This window comes from Acanthochromis polyacanthus, chromosome 16 (assembly GCF_021347895.1).
Source record: "Acanthochromis polyacanthus isolate Apoly-LR-REF ecotype Palm Island chromosome 16, KAUST_Apoly_ChrSc, whole genome shotgun sequence".
Classification (NCBI taxonomy): Eukaryota; Metazoa; Chordata; class Actinopteri; family Pomacentridae; genus Acanthochromis; species Acanthochromis polyacanthus.
This window is the reverse complement of record NC_067128.1, coordinates 12,568,150-12,579,988: the sequence shown is the minus strand read 5'-3', so window position 1 is coordinate 12,579,988 and position 11,839 is coordinate 12,568,150. Positions and strand designations below refer to the sequence as shown.

The window sequence follows — 11,839 nt, the reverse complement described above, 5'->3', positions numbered from 1 at the left end:
ACTAGAACTGTAATACAGTGAGTTAAAAATGAAAAATTATTTGTGTCTTTCTTAAAGTCTATCCAAAGTCTTAACCAACTTGCCAAGACTATAGTTTACCAACAGGAGATCAGTGGTGTTTAAAACAGCTTTAGTGACTTTAGACCCAGAGTATGTGAACTTCTGACTTTCATTGTCGGCACTCCTACAGATGTGGTCAGATATATACAGCAGTGCCCACAAACCAGGATGTATTTGATGCTGGTTCTGCTTCCTGCTGGTTCAAAGTACTGTCCTCATTTAAAAATTTTTTTTTTTACTTGTTAAATAAACGTTTCCTTAATTAAAGATGGCGATGCACTTTGTGTGCTCTTGTTGAGTTATCTGACTTGTGTTTCTTAGAAATAATCTGATAAACATTGACGTGCTCATAAGCTGCTGTCTCCACATTACAGATTAAAAGATGGTGGTCACAAAACCACAGCGTCTTCTGACCATTTCTGTTCCATGTGATAACATCAGCTCAGAATCATGAACTGATAGCAATGGCTCCGTCATCCAGAGTAAGTACATTTTTAGATAATTTTTCAAGATGTTCAAAGCACAATAAAATAACCCCATTTTATCTGAATGTGTAAGAAAAATATTACAGGTCATCAAGGTCTCTAATGTCTTCAGACTCAACTTTAGTTGTCATTCTAACCATGATATTGTGACATGACAAGAATGAAACACAGTTCCAAAGGACCTGAGGACATCAGCCTCCAGTCCCCTGCCGTCTTCAGCTTCCTCAGGAAATAGAGGTGGTGGCCCTTCTTTATTACAGCAGTGGTGTTGGTGTGCCAGGTGAGGGTGCTGGTCAGGTGTACCCCAAGGTACTTGACGGAGGGGACCATCTCCACAACTGCAACATCGATGTCGAGAGGTGCCGAGGCAGTCCCAGACCTGCAGAAATCCACAACCACCTCTTTGTTCTTCTGAATGTTGAGGATGATATTACTGTCCCCACATTTTAAGACATGTTTAAATTTGACTAACTGATTTGTTTTATCTGACTTTCCAGATAAATATAACTTTTCTCTATTTTGGGGTGTTAATCAAATGGTTTGTCAAACATCCTCTTTTATGTGAGTATGCAGAGAGCCTGATGAAGAAAACTAGATCAACAAAGAAAGCTGATAATCACTGTAGTGATAGCTTTTATGCCTGACTGGGGTGTTTGTTGAGCTGGCTAATATAGAGAAATACCGGCTAAATGTTTGTTTTACAGTACACCCTTGAGAATTGAGTATTTTCCAAACAAAACAGGGAATGTAAACTAAGATAGAAAAATGGAAAATATGATCTCTGCCAACCAGAAAGTGACACACTCTAAAACTTTACTTGTGAAGGTCATGAAGTCATCACTACTGAGAGCTCAGCAGCATCCTGCTTAAAGCTTTCCTCTTTTGTTCTTTGACAGCTTCTTATATTTAAGTTTATGTAGCCAGTCACATAAGGCTTTATATAATACATTTATGCACCAAAATGGGAGTTTGCCCCCCTGTTTCTGGGTGAGGTGGAGAACTTTGTAAAATACCCTCATAGTTAAGTTAAATTTATGATAAAATTTTAATGCAGATAAACAGATTTTTTTCTCTCCTTTTTTTTTTTTTGCTTTTCTCATAATGTGGTTTGGCTACTTCTACTCATAGACTGTATAATAAAGAAGCTACCATGACGTCACCTGTTGGTTTCTGCACTCAGAAAATGAAGTCCGGATTTGGCTACTTCCTGGTTGACATCTTGGATTTTTGAAACCAGAGACGAAAAAAAAAGATTCTCAGAGCTGGAGAGCAGTGATTAGTCAGACTGACCGCCCACATTTACCGACATCTGCTGTTTACCGACGCTGCTGCTAATAACGTTAGCGTGTAAAAGTTCTTCTCCACAACTGGAGAATATCACACATAAAGCAGTGACCTACGCTACTGTAGCTGAAGTTCCTGAAGGGTAACACCAGACTGTAACCATGTTCTAACATCGTGTTTTTGTCATGATCCCTGTTCCAGCCCCTGCTTTTCTCCTTCTTCCTCCTGTTCTCTCTGTATCTGTCTTTCTGTTTTGATCTGTCTCTCCTTCCCTCCCTCTGTCTGTCTGTCTCTCTGTCTGTCACCTCTCCCTCATGTCTCTCTCTCTTCCTGTCACTCGTCCCTGTCTCTTGCTCTCCCTGCTTACCTGTCTGCACTTAGCTGATTATGGCAGGTGTCACACATTGCCTAATCAGCTCCTCACTATTTAAGCCCCGTTCTTTCGGTTACACCTCGCTGGATTGTTAGAGTCACATCTCTTTGTGGACACTGCTTCAGCCTCATGGATTCTTCTGCTCTCCCTCCTCTGGGATATTCCCTCCTCTTGGACTCTGTTTTGTTCCTGTCATCTGTTCTTGGATTCCCCAAGCCTGTTTTCCCCCGTTGTTAGTTCCCCCTTCTTATGAGTACCCCTCTTAGCTTAGTTCTGTTAATTCAGTTTAGATTTGTAGACTTCTATTTTTCTATTCATAATATTGATTTGTTGAATTTAAAGTAGTTTGGTTTTGTTCTGTCCCCATAAGTTCTGATCTCCGTTTATGTATTGATTTAGTTTCTAGTTGAATAAATCTCTTTCTCTCGTTTGCCTGTTTCTGTGAGTCTGCGCCTGGGTTCTCCATCTCACCCCGTAACAGTTTTAAACTTGTTCTGTAAATCTGAGGCCACATTTCCTGACTTAGTATTCACACTGACACTAAATCAGGTTAGTTGGTGTCATAAACTAGTTAGCTGTAGTTAATTGTCCTGCAGGTCACAGCTGATCAATCATAACAGATCGCTAACTGCTGTCTCGAGGTGAAGTTAGTTCATGATCAGCAGATAGAAATGAATCTGTGTTAATGTTCCTCCACAGAACTGTTACTGATGGATGTTGATCTCTCAGTTGTCAGACACTCCCTTATGGCGAGTGGAAGACTGTTCCAGCTCTTACTGGCCTTCATAGAAAGAGCATTTTGTCCGAAGACTGTTTTTCTGTGTGGGACCTCACAGTCCCTTGTGTGTTTTTTTTTTTTTTTTTTTTTAAAGAAAGTCAGTTATGATGAGTGGGGCAAGTCCATGTAACACTTTGTGGATCAAACGAGAAAATTGTTCTATTCTATTAAAAAGAAAAGTTCAGTGATGCACAGGTGCAGCAGGCAGAGGGCAGCAGTGAGCTGAAAGTCCCAAATGTCAGAGGCTCTTTACACTATGAGGAAGCAACATGAAGAATATTAGGTATAATTACTGGCATACACTCTAATGCTGTTTGAGGACTGTTTTTAAGCAAATTTACTTAATATGTTCACTGTTCTATAACAGCTCCGATTATAATAGTGCACTTTCTAATTTACTCTTTATAGCTTTAGTTACATTTGTCTCTAAGCAGATTCAAGCGATATGATTGGCTGAATAAATGTAATTACAGATCACATTTGCCAAAATTTTATAAAACAGTGAAACCATCTCCACCTTGACCACCTTCAGCAGTAAAATTGTGCCTCCACATGAATCTATAGTGAAAACTGGGTACATCTACGGAATAAAAGAACATTTTGCACAGCAGTTTTGTAATACACTGCTGGATTTATAATGCTTCTGTGTGAGCTTCATAGCATCACAGCAACGACACAAAGTAAAGATTTATTCTCTGGGTTGGTTGTTATGTTGCCAGGGAAAAAGTTCTGCCTTAAAGACTGAACTCAAGGACTGAAAGTAAAAGCCCAAAGACATGAATGAAAGTCTGGAACATGACTGACTGTAACACTGCTCTGCAGGATGTGCACTGATATGGATCTGTGACTGTTTTTAGGTCAGTAAACAATAGGTCTCCCTGCACAGAGGAGGCTGAACAACGTTTCCCTACAGATACTCAACTCCTAATGGAATAATCCTAACACACTGGCACAAGACTAGATTGAAGTGACTAAAATGCTAAAAGACTCTCCTCACTAGGCTCATTTTGTTGTGCACTAAACACATATTCTTTTCTAACTGATCATATGTTTTGTGTCTGCATAAAACTTCATTATTATTCCCTGGTAGATGTCTAGCAGTAGACGTATAATATAGTGTAAAAAAAAAAGACAAATATCTCGCTGTTGTACATTCTAAATTTACTTTGTTGTCCACCTCTGCTTATCTTTGTCACAGAGGTGTGTTCTGATGAAACAAATCCTCCTCCTCCTCCTTGAGCTGCTGGTCCTGGTCCAGCTGGAGAACCCCGCCTTCATGCTGTCAGGACGGGAAACACGAGACTCACACTCACAGATTTAATACAAGTGAGCGCAGCAGAGGACAACACATCTTTTGGATCTTTTCTCAGAGAAGAGGAGATATTCTTTTTTTCTAAACCAAGGAATTAGCTGTCGGTAAGTCTGTTTTCTCTGCTGTCTGTCTCCTATGGAAGTTTGTACTGAAGTTAATTGTTGAGGGTGTTTGTCCGGATGGAGGGACAGCATGTTGTCTTCACTATCCTGAGCAGTTTCAGGATTCTCTTTGATCCCTTTAGGGTTGCTTTTCAGCAGGATTCTAGTGGTCTTCATCTGTATAAAATCCCAGCAGTATCTCAAGTAGCACAAGTGACTTTGTGGCATTCGTATGGCACAATCTCCACTGGTTCATGACACCCTGTGTGACATTTTTGTAGAAATTAAAGAGTTCGTCCTACAAGATTCAAGTGTGGGACCTCTATTGTCTTTATTACTCTCACTTCAACTCTTGTGGTGACATTTCTGTAGAAAATAAAGCCCTGTTTCATTGTTGGTGTGGGTCAGCAGCACTCGTATGTTGTCGGGCTGAAAGTGATTACATAACATGAACAGAGAGATGTTCTCCTCCAGCTTCCAAATGCAGCTGCTGTTCTCTGCACGAACCTGCTCATGTAAACAGACATTTCCTGCTCTGACTGAAGCTCAAAAGTGCATCAGTCAGAGCAGTAATTCTGCAGATGGAACTTCCAAAGTGGATCCAAGATGAATATGAAACATTCAAATTGATGATTTGATTATTATGATTGATATCATTATGCAAAGTCACATTAACCACCTGTGTTCCCTAGGGCAAAAATTGGCAGTTCATCATTATGTCAAGCACCCAGAGATAAAATAGTTTACTAGATTACTGACTGAAAATGAACCTGCAAGAATTTAGACTGCAGGTCTTGGAAGCTTCTGTTGTTGCCACGATAATCCACATCCAAATCGGTCAGTTTTCAAATGCTTTTCCAAGACTTATCAGGTGCTTACAATGCAGTCTTGATATCACTCTCCAGACAATATCACCACCGTTCACACAATGAGTCATGGGAATCTTGACTCATTAATGGGCTAATAGCCATTTGATTTGTGGATGGAAAAATATATGAGAGTCCTCATCAGTCAGGTAGAACTGAAAAAGTCACTGAAATGAAAAGTAAAATGTCTTCAAGAACAAAAACAAAAGAAGTCCAGTTGTTCTTTACTGAAGCTTTTTGGACTACCGAGACCTGTGTGACCAAGAATTTACAGAAACGTGCAACTTGACCCCTAAAAAGTTCAGTTCCACATACCACGAATGAACTAAATTTGGCATATGGCATAAAAACTGAAAAGTCAGCTGCAACGTTCATGCTAACAGAGTGTATCATCAGGTTGACTCGGAGTCATGTTATTGTCAATGCATTCATGTGTGCCTCCTTCTGTGCAGATGATTTTCACCGAAGCTCAAGAAACCGCAAAAATGGTATTCAGGGCAGCCTTAATTTTGATATCACTCAGCCATTTTTTTCAAACAAAAATGCAAGACCCTCTCTGGTACGACTCTCAAATGTGAATATCTGAAAGTTTCTCCATTTTTTTCAATAGTAAACTGAACATTTTTGTGTTTTCCAGCTGTTGGTTGGAAACAAAAGCAATTTTTAATTGGTTCACTTAGGTTTTAGTGACTAATGATCAGCTTTTCTAGTGGTTTCTGAGACTTTATTTGCTAAACAACTGATTGATGAAGAGAGTAGCTGCAACCTCACCGCAATAATACTGCCTTGTCTGAAATTTGTGAGTTATAATTAAATATTTGGTTTAAATGTAGACACAAGGTGCATTTCCATCTCTCCGTTCTGATGAGCATTTTCAGTATGAATTCCCTCGACTGGAAGCTACTCCAGTACACTTGCATGTTAGGGCCATTGTTGGTTTGGAAAACAAGCTGTGCTTGAGGAGGAAAGGTAATATTTTTTAAAAATTCAGAATCAACATCTTCTGAGACGGATCTCTACCGGGGAGGTGAAAAATGAGGAAAGCATCAGCTGTGGAACTGTAGCCTTCATCTTATTACTCCTTGAAACCAACAGAAATGTCCGATTTCACTTATGTTGTTTGTAAACCAAAAAACTCATCGAGAACACAATCTGTTGTTGACTGAACTCCAAGAGTTCACTTTTATTTTTGCAAATATTTTATTTTGTCTTCATGATCTGGAGGTAAACAGTAGAAATGTGTAATTCATAGTCTGAAGTTTCCTCCCAAGTATTTGAACCCATATTTCACGGGCTTCACTGGCTGTTGTTGGGTTACATTAAGACTCAATCATGCACACATCTCACAGGACATCAGGATTCAGAGTCAGCACCTCAGCTAAGTTTAGGAGTCTTCATCTGTTTTATTATTTTACTTAGTTTATACGTCATCTTTATTTGGCTACTCTGGTGCAACTTCCACATTTCACAGTGTTGCTTCACTTATTGTTTCCCCGAATTTCATAGTAAGAAACTGAGCATGAAATCCAGCAGCTGTGTCTCTATTAGGGGAAACCCTGTTAAATAAACCCCAGTGGGCCCCCGTGGAGTCGTGTGTGTGTGTGTGTGTGTGTGTGTGTGTGTGTGTGTGTGTGTGTGTGTGTGTGTGTGTGTGTGTGTGTGTGTGTACTTGTACTTACTACATGGTGAGTACCATTTTCTGCATTTAACTATCAAAGTGAGGACATTTTTACAAAGTGAGGACATTTTGGCCGGTCCTCACTTTGAAACAGCCATGTTTGAGGGTGAAGACTTGTTTTTAGAGAACAGGTATGAATTGAGGTTTGGTTAGGGTTAGGGTAAGGATTAGGGTTAGGCAATCAGTTGTGATGGTTAAGGTTAGGGTAAGGCTCTAGGAAATGCATTACGCCTATGGATGTCCTCACTAAGATAGAAGTACAAACGTGTGTGTGTGTGTGTGTGTGTGTGTGTGTGTGTGTGTGTGTGTGTGTGTGTGTGTGTGTGTGTGTGTGTGTGTGTGTGTGTGTGTGTGTGTGTGGCTGAGTAAAGAGCAGGCACATTAAAAGCTAAGTGGAGTCCTGCAGAGCCCTTAAAGCCTCAAGGGAGGAGAGTTCAAGACCTGAAACCCGAAAACCCGCTTAGAAATGAACACACACGCACATTTTTTCTGCCATTGGGACAGTCCTCATTGACATAATGAATTCCCGAACCCCCAATCTAAACCTGAACGCTGACCTGAAGCCAAGTCTGAACCCTCAGTCTGCTCTTTGAAGGTCTGTCTCAAAGTGAGGACATGGCCTCATTTTCAACTTTTTAAACTCAGATTCATTTTATAAAGACAGACATACAAGCACGTACACACACACACACACACACACATATATATATATATATATATATATATTGTACATTGATGGTCTTAAAGAAATCAAAAAACCAGAATGAAGCACAGGCACGTCAACCAACCAAAGAAGCAGATAGGTTGTGTTTAAACTGTGTTTATTTAATCCAGTTAGTTTCCACATCCTTAAAGCATCAGTTTGGTTACTATGTCTACCAACAGACTGATAAACGGATTTAGAGCTGCTGATCAATTACGAATCAGTTTTTATAGGTCAGGTAAAACTGTAAACAAACCCCAGTACTGTGTTTATTTTTCTACCCTACTGACCGTTTTGCTGCCATGGAGTTTCCTCCTTTGCTCACTGACGTGGTTTGCGGTTGTTTGTGTTGTAAGGCGAGCAGCTCAGGTGGCAGCGCAGCGGGGGGAAACGCCCCGACAGGTAGAACACTGCTCGCTGTGTCCAGAAAACCACAGCGAGGCAGAGTTTGCTTTCAGCAGGAAGCTGTGCGGTCCAGCAGGAACACAGTCATGCCTGTGCTTTTAGAAATTAACACGCAGAACCACACATGAATGTTTGGACAGCGTTTTACTACAGAGAAAATAAATATTCTGAGGAAACCTGAAGCTTAAATCTGACATTTAGTCTGAATCCGATGTTGTCACATTAGAAAATTAGCTATAGATTGCCAGTAATAAAAACACAGACTAGAGTTTTGTCATTAATGTCAAATCCAGAATGATCGGCTTGGTCCTTCATCTGAGATTGTATTATCACTCTCAACACGTGAACATCTATATACAGATTGCTTTAATCAGGGTGGTTTATTGCTGCAGCGATTGTGCCATCTCTGTGCATAAACATTTTAGATGTTTAGAAATCATAGAAAGAATATGTTTTTTGTTAACTTTGTGCAAGTAGACTTATGGATGCATAAATGATGCAATTTTCAAAATAACAACAACTAAACATTTACTATGATCAATGATCTCTCTGCAAAAAGGTTCTCACAGAAATGTATTTACCACAGTGTCTGCAAGAAGGGAAATCAGTTCAAAACCTAAGGGAGGGTTTAGATTGATTTAGCCAACGACACAAAACCCCCATTGATTCCCTGTGGAGGCTTCAGCGATCAATAACCGAAACACTTGAGTGATCAGTGTAACATGTGGGAGGCCAGAGAAGATCTCGGATCTCTTTGTTCCGCCTCATCGACAATAGAAAGTTGTTTTCACTGAGCTTGACGCTTCGTCAATCGAGTGTTCAGTCTTGGCTCTCCATATGTCACCTCGCGGTTAAACAGCGTGTTAATGAATACTGAGTGGACCTCATTAGGCTCTGCTGTGTGCTAATGAGAGTCAGAGCAGCTCAGTTTACACTCTCACATCAGCTCAGTCACAGAAAGGCCAGAAACGGCAGGAAGTTTAAGAAATTCTGCTCCAAACCAACTGATGCTCTGGGGTTTGTTGCTGCAGATGTGTTTAATGTGTATATAATCACAGCATTTCTTAAATTTGTGTTTAAGAATGAACATTAAATGCAATTTTTTTTTTATCTTGACTGCAGTAAAACTAGAACAGAATCCCTTTAAAATTATTCTCAGGCCCTGTAACCACAAAGACGGACAGCTTTCACTAGATAGCTTTTAGACTGAAGAAATTTTTTTTTAAAAAACATGAGGAGTAAGAGCAAGAGTTGCAGTACAAAAGGAGTGTCTTTTATAGTTATTGATGATGGACATCAGATGCCAGTGGAAAGACTTAAAGGATCATTCTGGTTTATTTCAACCTGTTGTTAATTCATGGGAAATCCAATAATATGTCTATCATGTCTTAATGGGTCACATTGAACTTGCACAGGGAGTTGTACAAAATCAAAAAGCTGTATAATGGGGCAAAAAAATGCAAATTCACAAAAACTTTCTAAAGTGTTTGTTTTCAATTTTACTGAAAAGAAACACAGTAATCAGCTGACTGGAATGGACATTTTACAAACTACATTATCAATCTCCATCCAGGGATACATGCTGTCTGACTGCTAACAAGGTATTCAGCACATAAAATTATGTTTTTAGACTGTTGTTGCAGGTTCTGCTTGAGTTTTTGGTCTGGTAGCTCCTCGATGTTGGGGAAGTGGAATGCTACCTCCAGAAATGTTAATCACAGCTGCAGATCCATTAGCTGTATTTCCGCTCTCATCCATGGACACATGGAGATTTTCTCAGCCTGCCATCATTCATTTTTTGCAGCAACAGTTTTCTTCTTCAGTCAGCAGCACAGCAGCGAGCACAGGAACAACACTGGTTGTCTTCCTGCCTCCATCCTCTGAAGCTCATCTTCCATTTGATTCATCTCCTCATCTGTGGAAAAAATGACCGACCATCAAACTAAAAAGACCTGTGCTGTAATTATCATTGTAACAAGCAGGACATAGCCTTAACAAGTCATGAAGATTTCTGCAGTTTGTTCTGTTTTGAATTAATCAGATGGAGGAGTGTTAATTTTGATGTTAACATCCATTATTTGGACTTATTAGGGGGTTGAAAAGGGGCTCATGAATGAAACGTGATAGAACCACTGCTGTCAAAATTCTTAAAAAGTCATTCAGTTGGCTCTCCCAGCAGCAAAAAAAACCAACACACACACTGTGGAGGTGAATCCAGCAGTTTGTTTTTCTTCAGGTCATGGCGGGCAGAGAGCCCAGTGTGGTCACCACTGCAGCACCAACAAGCAGCACCAGAATACGAAGAAGAGGGCGTCTGTGTTCGGCTGGAATGTGCGGTGGATTTTCTACCTAATTAACTTCCATGTTGTCGTGCAAGGCCGCCACTTTCTGCACGATGGAAAAAGGCGATAGGCTTGGCTGCCCTGTTGTTCTTTCTTTAAGCCACTCGGCTCAGAGTGATCCAACAACGGAGAGGCTTTGTTTGCGCATGAGGCACGAGACCGAGCCGATAAGATCCAACTCAACAGAGCAGAACTCAATTACAGCACAAAGCGAAGCAGCTTCTGGATAACAAAGCTAATTGGATCACATTTTCACCATGATAGAGTTTTATTGTTGTCCTTGTTAGGGGCAGGAGCTTTAACTGAATGTTTGAGATTCTTTGAACTTGTAAATGCTTGGGATTACAATCAGCTTCTGATTGAACCCAAGAGCTATGACGAGAACATAAGACAGACTTTATGTTAACATAATTTTTAAAAAATCCAAACTACTTTTTCAGATGTACAGAGAGTAGCTGCACTGGAAGGCTCTTGTTTTTTTGTTTTGAATACAATCAGTGTCTGACTGATGCTGTGCAGCTCCCCATAGTTTCAGCTGAACATTGTCAGTTGCATCACATTGCATCTGCTGGGTTTTCTACTTCCTATTTTCCAGTGTGGTAAGCACAGCAGTACATGTTCCTCCAAAGACCCCATGCTTCCTACTACAGGCATGGAAAACAAAATAGCACCTATTTTATTTCTAAGAATGTGGCTTAATGGCTTAGATGCCAGTCTTTAGCGGGATTTCTCATTTTTTCATGTTATCAACACCATTTCACAGTTGTTGTTGTTTTCCAACCAATAATATGTGAAGCTTGTGTGAGAAGTTATTGTGGGCCAGTATGTAGCACATAATGCACGTGGTACATGAGGTAGAAACAGTCTGATTAGCTTTAACTAGTCCATACCACCTCTTTGAGGGCTGAGCTTGAACACCTCCATGCATGGGCAGAAGGGTCCATGTTGATCATGGTGACTAGCATTCACCACGGTTGTAGCAGCTGGGCCAGGCGCTAACATTTGTTTACTTGAGCTAAGCATGTTTGTGGCCTAAGGCTACCAATTTGATGAGTCAGTTCTGGTTTCCAGTGCAGTTTACTTTCAAGAAGCATTTTTTCAACTTCAGACAAGGCAGAATACATCTCTGTGTCTAAATGTTGTGTTAACCCTCTGTAGTCTTTACTGGTATCAATGGAAGCAAACACAAGCAGTCCAAGTAGCCAGACTCCATGTGGTGTCCATCACCAGTTAAGCCTGGTTAAGGTGGAGATTTTATAAACTCTGAATCTCAGTTTGGACTCACGTGCAGATGAATTAAAGCCTCTTTGAGCGCAGCGATCCTTAACATCAACACAGGAAGTGGACAGAGCTGTCGACCAGCATACTTTAACCCGAATTTAACAAGGCCAACACTGTTCTTGGACAAACCCACTGCAGTCCATTTTTTTTAACACTATGTGGTTTGGACAG

The 11,839-nt window shown here is 40.4% G+C and overlaps 1 protein-coding gene across 1 annotated transcript in view; it reads left to right on the top strand.

The window, feature by feature from the left end:
- Positions 1-4,267: 4,267 nt before the first annotated feature.
- LOC110953096 (rho guanine nucleotide exchange factor TIAM2) overlaps positions 4,268-11,839 on the top strand; it is a 70,118-nt gene continuing 62,546 nt past the window's right edge. Inside the window, exon 1 of the mRNA XM_022196937.2 lies at positions 4,268-4,396. The gene's annotated coding sequence lies outside the window, so the exon portion shown is untranslated. The remainder of the gene's footprint in view (positions 4,397-11,839) is intronic.